The sequence below is a fragment of the Telopea speciosissima genome, chromosome 2 (assembly GCF_018873765.1).
Source record: "Telopea speciosissima isolate NSW1024214 ecotype Mountain lineage chromosome 2, Tspe_v1, whole genome shotgun sequence".
Taxonomy (NCBI): domain Eukaryota; kingdom Viridiplantae; phylum Streptophyta; class Magnoliopsida; order Proteales; family Proteaceae; genus Telopea; species Telopea speciosissima.
Genome location: NC_057917.1, coordinates 17,926,509 through 17,935,589, shown reverse-complemented (window position 1 = coordinate 17,935,589; position 9,081 = coordinate 17,926,509).

The following is a 9,081-nucleotide window of genomic DNA, read 5'->3' as shown; positions in this document are numbered from 1 at the left end:
TTTTATTGCCGCAGGATTGGTTTTACTTAAATGTTTTTGGGAGATTTCTATTTGATTCTCTTGGTCAAATGGGTGTTTGGTCTTTAAATTCCATCACCAAAGATTTCATTCTTGTATTATACCATCACCAAAGATTTCATTCTTGCATTAGGTGGGGTGTAATCCATATTTTGTGGGTGGCAAGGATGAACAAAATTTATGTTTGCTAAAGTTTGTTTTCATTTATTCTTTGACGGAAAAAGGTTCTTTTGAGTCTAAAGGTGTTTCTTAAATACCTTCCCGTAGAAAATTACTTTGTGACAAGATGTAGGAAATGTTGTAGGATCTTTTCCTACTAAAAAAGGGTTATTTCCAATTTCACGTGCACCTCTGCTTTCCAAACTAAGTACCACTATAGTCCCTGACGTTAGACAGAGATGTTATAACATAATGGATCTCAGTTTTTGAACATCGATGAACCATTTTTCCCCTAGATAGGGTAAAATGACCAAAGTGGCCTTACCTGGGAAAAAAAAAAACTGCAACTCATTTTCCTCAAATCAATTAGGGTTTGGGGAAGATGAGTTCTTGAAGGCCATAAAAGGAAGAAAAGAGAATAAATTGTGCTTCGGTTTTTACCCAAGAGAAGGCTTCTTCTATTCTCTGTGAAAGTTGATTCTGGCCAATGTGAAGGAGTGGCAGATCTCGTAGGCGTATTGCAGGGATTCCTGGGATGTAGGTTATGATCTCATCTTTCCTTTCTGTGAATCAAAAGAAAACCCATAGTTTAACAAAATATGTTTGAATTATCAACCATTCCAATGGTAAATGTTTATTGGATCAATTGTAACTAATTAAACCCTAGCTAGCTAGGGATGTGATTTGGTTGAGGCTGATTCGACCTACTTGAATCATTGTAGAATTAATAATTAGAAGTCTAGTAACACACCTGAGAAATTTTCCAGTGTAAGAGGTAGATGGCCATGAGCATAAAGGAGGTGAGAATGATAGCGCAATGAAAACAAGGACGGTGCCATCGGCCAGAGCACAGCCACCGGAATATTCCTCCTGTCCCCAATAGCTACTACCCATGACAATAAAGTGTCAGCTATAATACAAGTTGCAGATGGTTCAAGCCCATCAAGAAGGTGATCAAATGGAGCTTCCATCTTGGTGTAGACAGCGTCAACGAATCCTTCTCTTGGGTAAAAAGCAAAGCACAATTTATTCTCTTTTCTTCCTTCTATGGCCTTCAGGGGAATACTTCCAATACCCATTTACCCAATTGGTCCCTCCATTCCTTTCATGTTACTTCAAGAACTCATCCTCCCCAAACCCTAAACGATTTGGGGAAGATGAGTTGCAGGTTTTTTTGTTTTTTTTTTTTCTAGGTTGGGTCATTTTAGTCATTTTACCCTATTCAAGGGCAGAATGGTCCATCAAAGTTCAAAAACTGGGATCCGTTATAACATAATGTCTCTGTCTAACGGTAGGGACTATAGTGGTGCTTAGTTTGGAAAGTAAGGGTGCACGTGGAATTAGTGAAAGTTTAGGGGGGCAACTGTAAGTTTAGCCATTTTCAGGGGGGCATTTGAAAATAACCCTGTAATTTAAGGGGCCCAGACACATTGGGGTGGGTGCAATGACCACCCTGCCCCCCTGAGTAGCAAGCCCATGTGTCTAGGCACAGCCTGCGTTGCGGCCCAGAGAACATTCTCCTTTAATTTGATGTAAAAAAGAGTCTTTTTTATCCACACGACTAAGGAAACATCCAAGAATTTAGGATCATTAATACTCCTCTCCTTATTTGTTGGAGGTCCAAAATACCCCTTACTATTCCTTGGCACTTATCCCACCGCAATAAAAGCCATTGGTGAAGGAATTCCTCCTGTCACCATGACTTGAATGCAATCTCTACAATTTATGTTAGACTGAGTTTCCCTCCAGCCGTGGTGCCATTCACTGAAGGGGGGTTGGAGGGTGGGAATGGGGGTATTGGGAGGGTATTTTGCAACATTCTAAAAGCCTAGGAGGGGTTTGTGAACCCAAGGATGGTGGGAGAACTGTCCTCCTTGGGAGGAGGAAAATTTTGTCCATTTATGTTTCAAGGTAAAGTGGCTGAAATATTGGAACCAACGAAAATTCTTGTAGGTGGTAGACTAGCCATCTCCTGGTCTTCATTAGTACCGTTCGTGGTTATAAAGTGCGATAGATAGTGATGATACTTCTACGAAATTTACTTGATCTTAGATAATGAAGATTAACGAGTATGTTTTTTTTTTTCCCTTTTTCGAAAGAGGGATAGACACACCGTCCGTGTGCGATAAAGTAACAGGAGGTACTAATGGGGACACAAGACCAGACACCATATAGGAGGGGCGGGGGTTCATTTCAATGAGTCGGGGGAAGAAAGAGATAATTGAAGATGAAGCTCAAGACGATTGAAGTTGGATCAGATAGTAAATCCTTGATGCTTGTGTATTCTAAGTGCAGAGCCCTGTCTGATTTCACATTTAGCTTGCCATAATATATAATTGGGCGATTGGCTGGATCCCCTTACAAGTGCCATTTACAATGGAAGCATGAAAAATACGAAAACCATAAAAAAAGATGCTAAGGGTGTTTTTGTTTGTCATGGAATAGGATGAAAAGAAAAGGAAATTGGGAAGATTATGAACGGTTTTTGTCTCCCAATTTTGCTGGGCTATTTGAATTCAACTTGGGATGACAAAAATTTCTTCCGTCGCCTTCAATACAAATCTCTATTGGTCCAGAAAATCTCAATGCTATCGAGCCAGACACAGGTGATGCTCTCATTGGCAAGAAGCACCTAGCTCGAGGACGATGTGTGACCATGGGATGAGGCAATTTGATGGCAGAGAATAGGGAATAGTGATGTGGAGGATCGCAAGAGTGCCATAGGCGGCAAGCGTGTGAAGGTTAAGAGATGGAGAGAGAGAGAGAGAGAGAGAAACAGAGATGTTGAATTGGGATCAATAATAAAAAAATTCTGGTTCTATAAAAATTATCAAATCGATCTCTGTCTTTCGTCTCCTGAAAAATAGGAAACCATCATATACCTGAATGTGCAACGGAATAATCGATTGAAATTCTTTCGCATCCCAAAATTATCAAATCATATAAGATTAACCAACCACAAAAGAGTTAGTTAGATTTGTTAACCTGAAGAGCCTCAAGTGTTAGCTCCTCTTCCAGATAGTGGTTCTTTCTCCAATTAGCACACAAAGAAAGATGTTCATGAATCTTTCTTTGTGCAGCCAAGATTCTTCAAGTCAAAACAACAATCTCTTCAACAATTTAAAACAAGGGCTTCACCAAACTCTAAGTTCTTAGGGTTCTAGGATGGAAACCAAGAGAACAAGAAGAATGACAAGAGAGAGAGAGAGAGGAGAGACAAGAGAGTTCGGCCAGAGGGAGGGGAGCCAAAATTCGCACCAAGAAATTTAGGCGGCTCCCTCCCCCCTTGTGTTTATATAATGCCACAAGTGGGGCTGCCTCTTTAGTCCTTCTCTTCTCTCTCTCTCTCTCTCGAAATTTGATTTGAATCTCAACATCCAATCCTAGTGTGTTTCTAATTAGGGAAGAAGTAGAATCTAAAAGAAAAAATAAATAATTATTTAATTTAATTTTAATGGACAATAAAATAATTACACTAAATCCATTACATTAAATAAATAAATTATTTAATTAGCAAATCCTAAATATACCTTTACATAATAACACTTTATTACGTAACAACCCTCCACTAATCAACATTGTTATGAAATCTAGGACATGTATTTAAATACTGTCAAACCCCATTTTATATACATGTCCATATCAGAGTGTCTGTGTATGTGTATGTGATTGGAATCCGTTAAACACGATCAAACATTTTTAATCAAAACATACATATAATCTTTTATTTTATATGAAAATAAGTTTTGCAAACAATTTTTAAAATGGCACAGGATCCTGATTCTCATTCAATTATGCATAGACAATCTCTTTCATGATGTTTTCCAATCTGGCAATGGAGATCTTGTTGAGTGATTCTTGCACTCATAGAATGTTCACATGTTCCCAACACATTAGGTTTGGTTCTTTAGAACCTTAGTCATTGATGAATCAAAGTACATGTTCGCATTTTATAGTGATAAGATCCTCTCAAGTATTAGGTTTCAATGACATAAGTCTATCCCAAACTTACATCTGACAATAACACATGAGGGAATCGACACAAATAGATTCTTTGTGAATACAAGTCCATATGTGTACTTGCATTCGTACTCTGACATCAACATGTCTAGGCATATCCGATGTGATGATTATATGATAAGGGTGTTCAACCCAAACCCTAGTTGTGACTCCAGTTTAATGTATATAGTTAAAGATACATACTATTCAAAAGTTTATATCACATGTGATAAAATTGAACCAAAACACATAAACAGTTCAATTTAAAATAAATCTGGTTTGATGGACACATAAATCCAAAAAGAGAGAGAGAGAGAGAGAGAGAGATGTACATGATCGAGATTTGGGACAGTGAGCAGAGGAGAACCGATGGTGTTGCCAAAATCTTGTTGTAGAAGGGGGAAGTGGGTGGAGGAGAGCAGATGGTGTTGCCAACATCTTGTCGTAGAAGGAGGTTGGTGACTTCGTCTCCGATCTCTCTCTTATCTTTAAAATCTCACCCTCCATCCCTCCCTCGTCAATCTTCCCCATCTTTTCAATTTCTGACAATCAAATTCCCATAATATTTTTTTTCATTTTTCGTTTTTTTGCAATCGTTTTTCTTCTTTTACATTGAAGGAAAAATTCCTTCTTCAACAGTGAAATGACCCCATGATTAAAGTCTTGAGCCAGCTTATGAAAAAAAGGCAACTAAATCTTGTTTTTTATTTGTTTTTTTCAAATTCATTGTCTTCACAAACAAACACAACATCTTGTGTAACCAATGGTTAGCAAGAGAGCTTGCAAAGCAATCTACGGCATCTGCTCATAGATGGCAAATGGTACCAAATGTAAGTATGGAAGGTGATATGGGGGTGCAAAACACTGCCTATGATTAGAAGCTTCTTGTGGCGGTGTTGTGCAAGTGGATTAGCTTCATCAATGGCTATACAAAGAAGGCAAATACTTGTAGATGTGCATTGATACAGACTGACAACAGTTTTAAAATTTGAAATCGAGAATGGAATCAATCAGAGAGGATTTCAATCCAATTTTGATTCAGGAAACAACGATCAGGAACAGTTGAAATTGGGATGAGTGTCAAACAATTTCGATCCAAATCGACTGATTCACTGATCCGATTCCCAATTCTTAAAACCATTGAACCGACGATCAAAAGTCACAAATCCAATGCTCGGGAATGTTAAAAAAAAGTCAAAAAGTTACATCCGTCCGTATCAATGAATAATATTAAAGGGTTCCAATCTTCTTGATTGATTCATTAGTCATTTATAGGGATGTAAACGGATCGAATTCGGTTGGATAGTGGCATTATCATATTCGTAACCCATTATATTCGAACGGATTCGGATAATATCCTATCGGTTTTCGGACGGATTCGGATAATTTTCGGATAGTGATTTTTTGAATACCGGTTCTCCTAAATAGATATGAATACGTATCAAATCGACTATCCGTTGACATATTTACCCTTTTTATGATGACAGTTAGGGTTGAGACTTCAGAGTTCAGTAAGTACCCTTTCTTCTACTCTTCTTAGTCTTTTATTCTCTTACGTTTTTTACTTTTATTTTTTAATAGATATGTAATTCCATGTATCACATTGCATAAAACAATATATATAAACCAATAGCAAATCTAGAAAAAGAATCACATTATCTTGGCTTATAAATTTATAAAAATAAGATAACAAAATCCAATACGGTAACTTAAAAGGATAGACAAACACAGAGTTATATTCCAGATATTTTACTACCGTCGGACTGCTAAACGAATCGGATAATAATCGATCGGATATGGGGATTATCATATTCGTATCCGATTAGTTTCGGACGGATTCGAATTCTCCTAAACGGATTCGAACGCGGATCGAATACGGATTTACGAATATCCATTTACATCCCTAGTCATTTATGTCGCAACTTTGACTAGTAAGTCAATGATTTCGGTAATCGAATAGTTCCCTTCGTTGTTGGATAGTTATTTCCATTTGTGCCGATTTTTATTTTAATTTTATTACTGGTATGAGATAAATGATTGTAAAAACCATTTGCATTGAAATCCAACAACTCTTAACAAAATGAATTTAGAAGAGAGGGAAATTCATTTCCAGCCAAACACATGATTCAATCATTCAATTACAGCCAAAATCTGACATTTAATAATCTAATATTGTTTTGTCATAGTTGAAATAGTAAACAACTGTACAGAAAAAGTAAAACAAATAAACTGATTGGACACTAGAATACAATGTGGAATGGTTTCAAACCGTCAGTTAAATTGGTTCAAATTGAACCAAACCATTAAATAAACGGAGTTAGAAATAAAACTAAAATTATATCATTAATAAATGGTTTGTCGATTCCGATTTAAATGGTTTGATTCGATTTCAATAAATAAATTCAATTTGATTTTGACACCTTTATTCGACTCTGGATCTCTCTCTCTCTCTCTCTAAGAGAGGCATATATGCCGATGGATTTGGTGCCAATGTGGTGTATTCTTGCTCCATAGTCGATAATTTTTTAAGTCTTCAAATCTATCTTTTGAAATAGAGGAGAAATACCCTTCTCGCAAGGCATCACTAGGGTCAAAATATAGAATTCCACTCTCACAATATAAAGTTTTTTTTCTTTTCCTTTACCAACAAGAGAAAGTTGTTTCATACGATACAAGTGTGAAGGGAATCTGCATGTCATACCAATAGTAGCGTACGGAATAATATTATTCACATGGAACAAGATTGTTAAAAGTAGGGAAAAAAATAATAAAAGATTCTCATTTGAGGGGAAAATATTACATTGGTGGTGTTGGGAAGACTCTTTTCACTATGTTCCGTTTGTATCTGGAAAATTTTTCTTGGTAAATTTTACTTTGTAAATATAAAATTTCATATGTTGAAAAAATTTTCAATGATTTTATCCATTAAAAAACAAACCTTAGAATACTATTCAACATGTAAAATTTTACATGCCAATTTTTTTGAAGTGAAAATTTACAAGTAAAATTTTACGCCGAAACAAACAGAGTCAATTATGTAATAAAAGAGAACATATTAGTGCCCGTTTGATAACCTTACGGGTGTTTCTGTTCTAGTTATGTGTTGAGAAACAACAAAACAGTTTTTTCATTTTCTATGCTGAGAAACCGTTTTTGACCCGCTTGGTAAACCTATTCTTGGAAACAAGCAAAACCTTTTTTTTTTTAAAAAAAATTAACAAAAGGATATGTTTGGCACACGTTTCCAATTTTACAAAAGAGCATAGTGAACGAATATAGGAGTTTTTATCGGGTACACTTTTTCAATTTTCAGCCAAGAAACGACAGAACAAGTACTCTCAAAAGTCTTCCAGGGAGTATAAATTTTTATTTTTGTTTACAAAAATAGTCACAAAAAACACTTCGTTATCAAGCGATTGAGAAACGGAAAAACACCAGAAATTGTTTCTCGTAAGGTTATCAAGAGGGCTCTTACTTTTTTATTTTTCGATTGAAACAAAAAAAAAAAAAAAACGTTACATGTGTATATGTGTAATGAATTGCAAAAGTTTGTGAAGATTCACCAAACACGAGAAATTAGTGCAATTGGAAGAGAAATTAGGAAATCACTATTTTATTTTTTTTGGTGAAATAAAAATGCATTGAATTAAAAGAGATAAACCACATTAGATCTCTAACAGTTTGAGCAAATACTGGAGATTCTAGCTCGATAAGCAGAAAGTTATGAGCTAACTGGATGAGAGATCTTGACTGCTTATTGATAGATAAATTTTTAAGAAGGCTAAAACTTGTTTTAATGTCAAAGAGAAAATGAAAGAGCTTCTATGGCCATGGGTAGGCTTTAGTATATGTTAACCAGTTAGTCAACTCTAGTGAATCCGTCCAGATTATTAGCTCTCTTCATCCCAGTAGAAGTGCCACTTCAATCCCTTGTTTGTGCCCTTTGACTTCTATTTCTTGGACATTTCCTGCAGTTCCAAAGTTTATAGAAGCTGCAATAAATTTATGGTTAAGACATAATAATTGAGCCCCACCTTCCTTGTGACGATTCTGGTTCAAAACTTCCATTAATTGGTGATAAGGATTGGAGTCTCAACCATGTCCAACTTGAGGAAAAAGGATGGTGGGAGAGAGAGAGAGAGTGATTGTGTAGGAGGTTGTGAAAGTGTTGCATGTAGAGATTTCTCATCACAATTTAGGTTCAGTTGAAGGTTTGTTTCCCATCTTGAAATTGTTTTTTTTTCATAATTAACATAGGGTTTGGGGACTCTTTTCAAAAGACTGTATTGTACCTTGTGAGCCTAAAACTACCCGATAGTGGACACATGCGATGTGACATCTCATAGAAACTTCCCGAAATTGATTCACCGAGACGGTTATAGTTATCAAAAACTCCATCAAAGTGAAGCATCTTCATCCAAGCAACACTTAAACCAAGCATACGATTAGATCATATCGATTCCTCGGAAGCCACATTATCAACCCGAGGAAGGAAGGAATATTTCACTCTCGTGGCTCCATTCTGCAAAAAAAAAGGAGTGGGGTGGGAGGGAGGGCATTTGATAAGGATAAACATCACCTGCCTGTGAATAGGCAACACGTGGTATTGGATACATGTCCAATATCTCCTGTAATTCTCTGGGTATGCTAAGATTCCCTATTATATCGAGATTCTCCTTCCCCGCCAAGGACTCCTGCTATATCAGGACTTCTTCTCGAGGACTCTACATGATGATTTCCTTTCATATCGAACTCCTACAAGAATATGATTCAATTTTCTTTCACAGGATTCCTATCAATATTGGATTCATGACACCGACTCTTAACAGGGCACCGTAATTCCATCCTATAAATGCAAAAGTATACACTTATATAAAAGGATGGATCGATCAATCTTCACTCTCT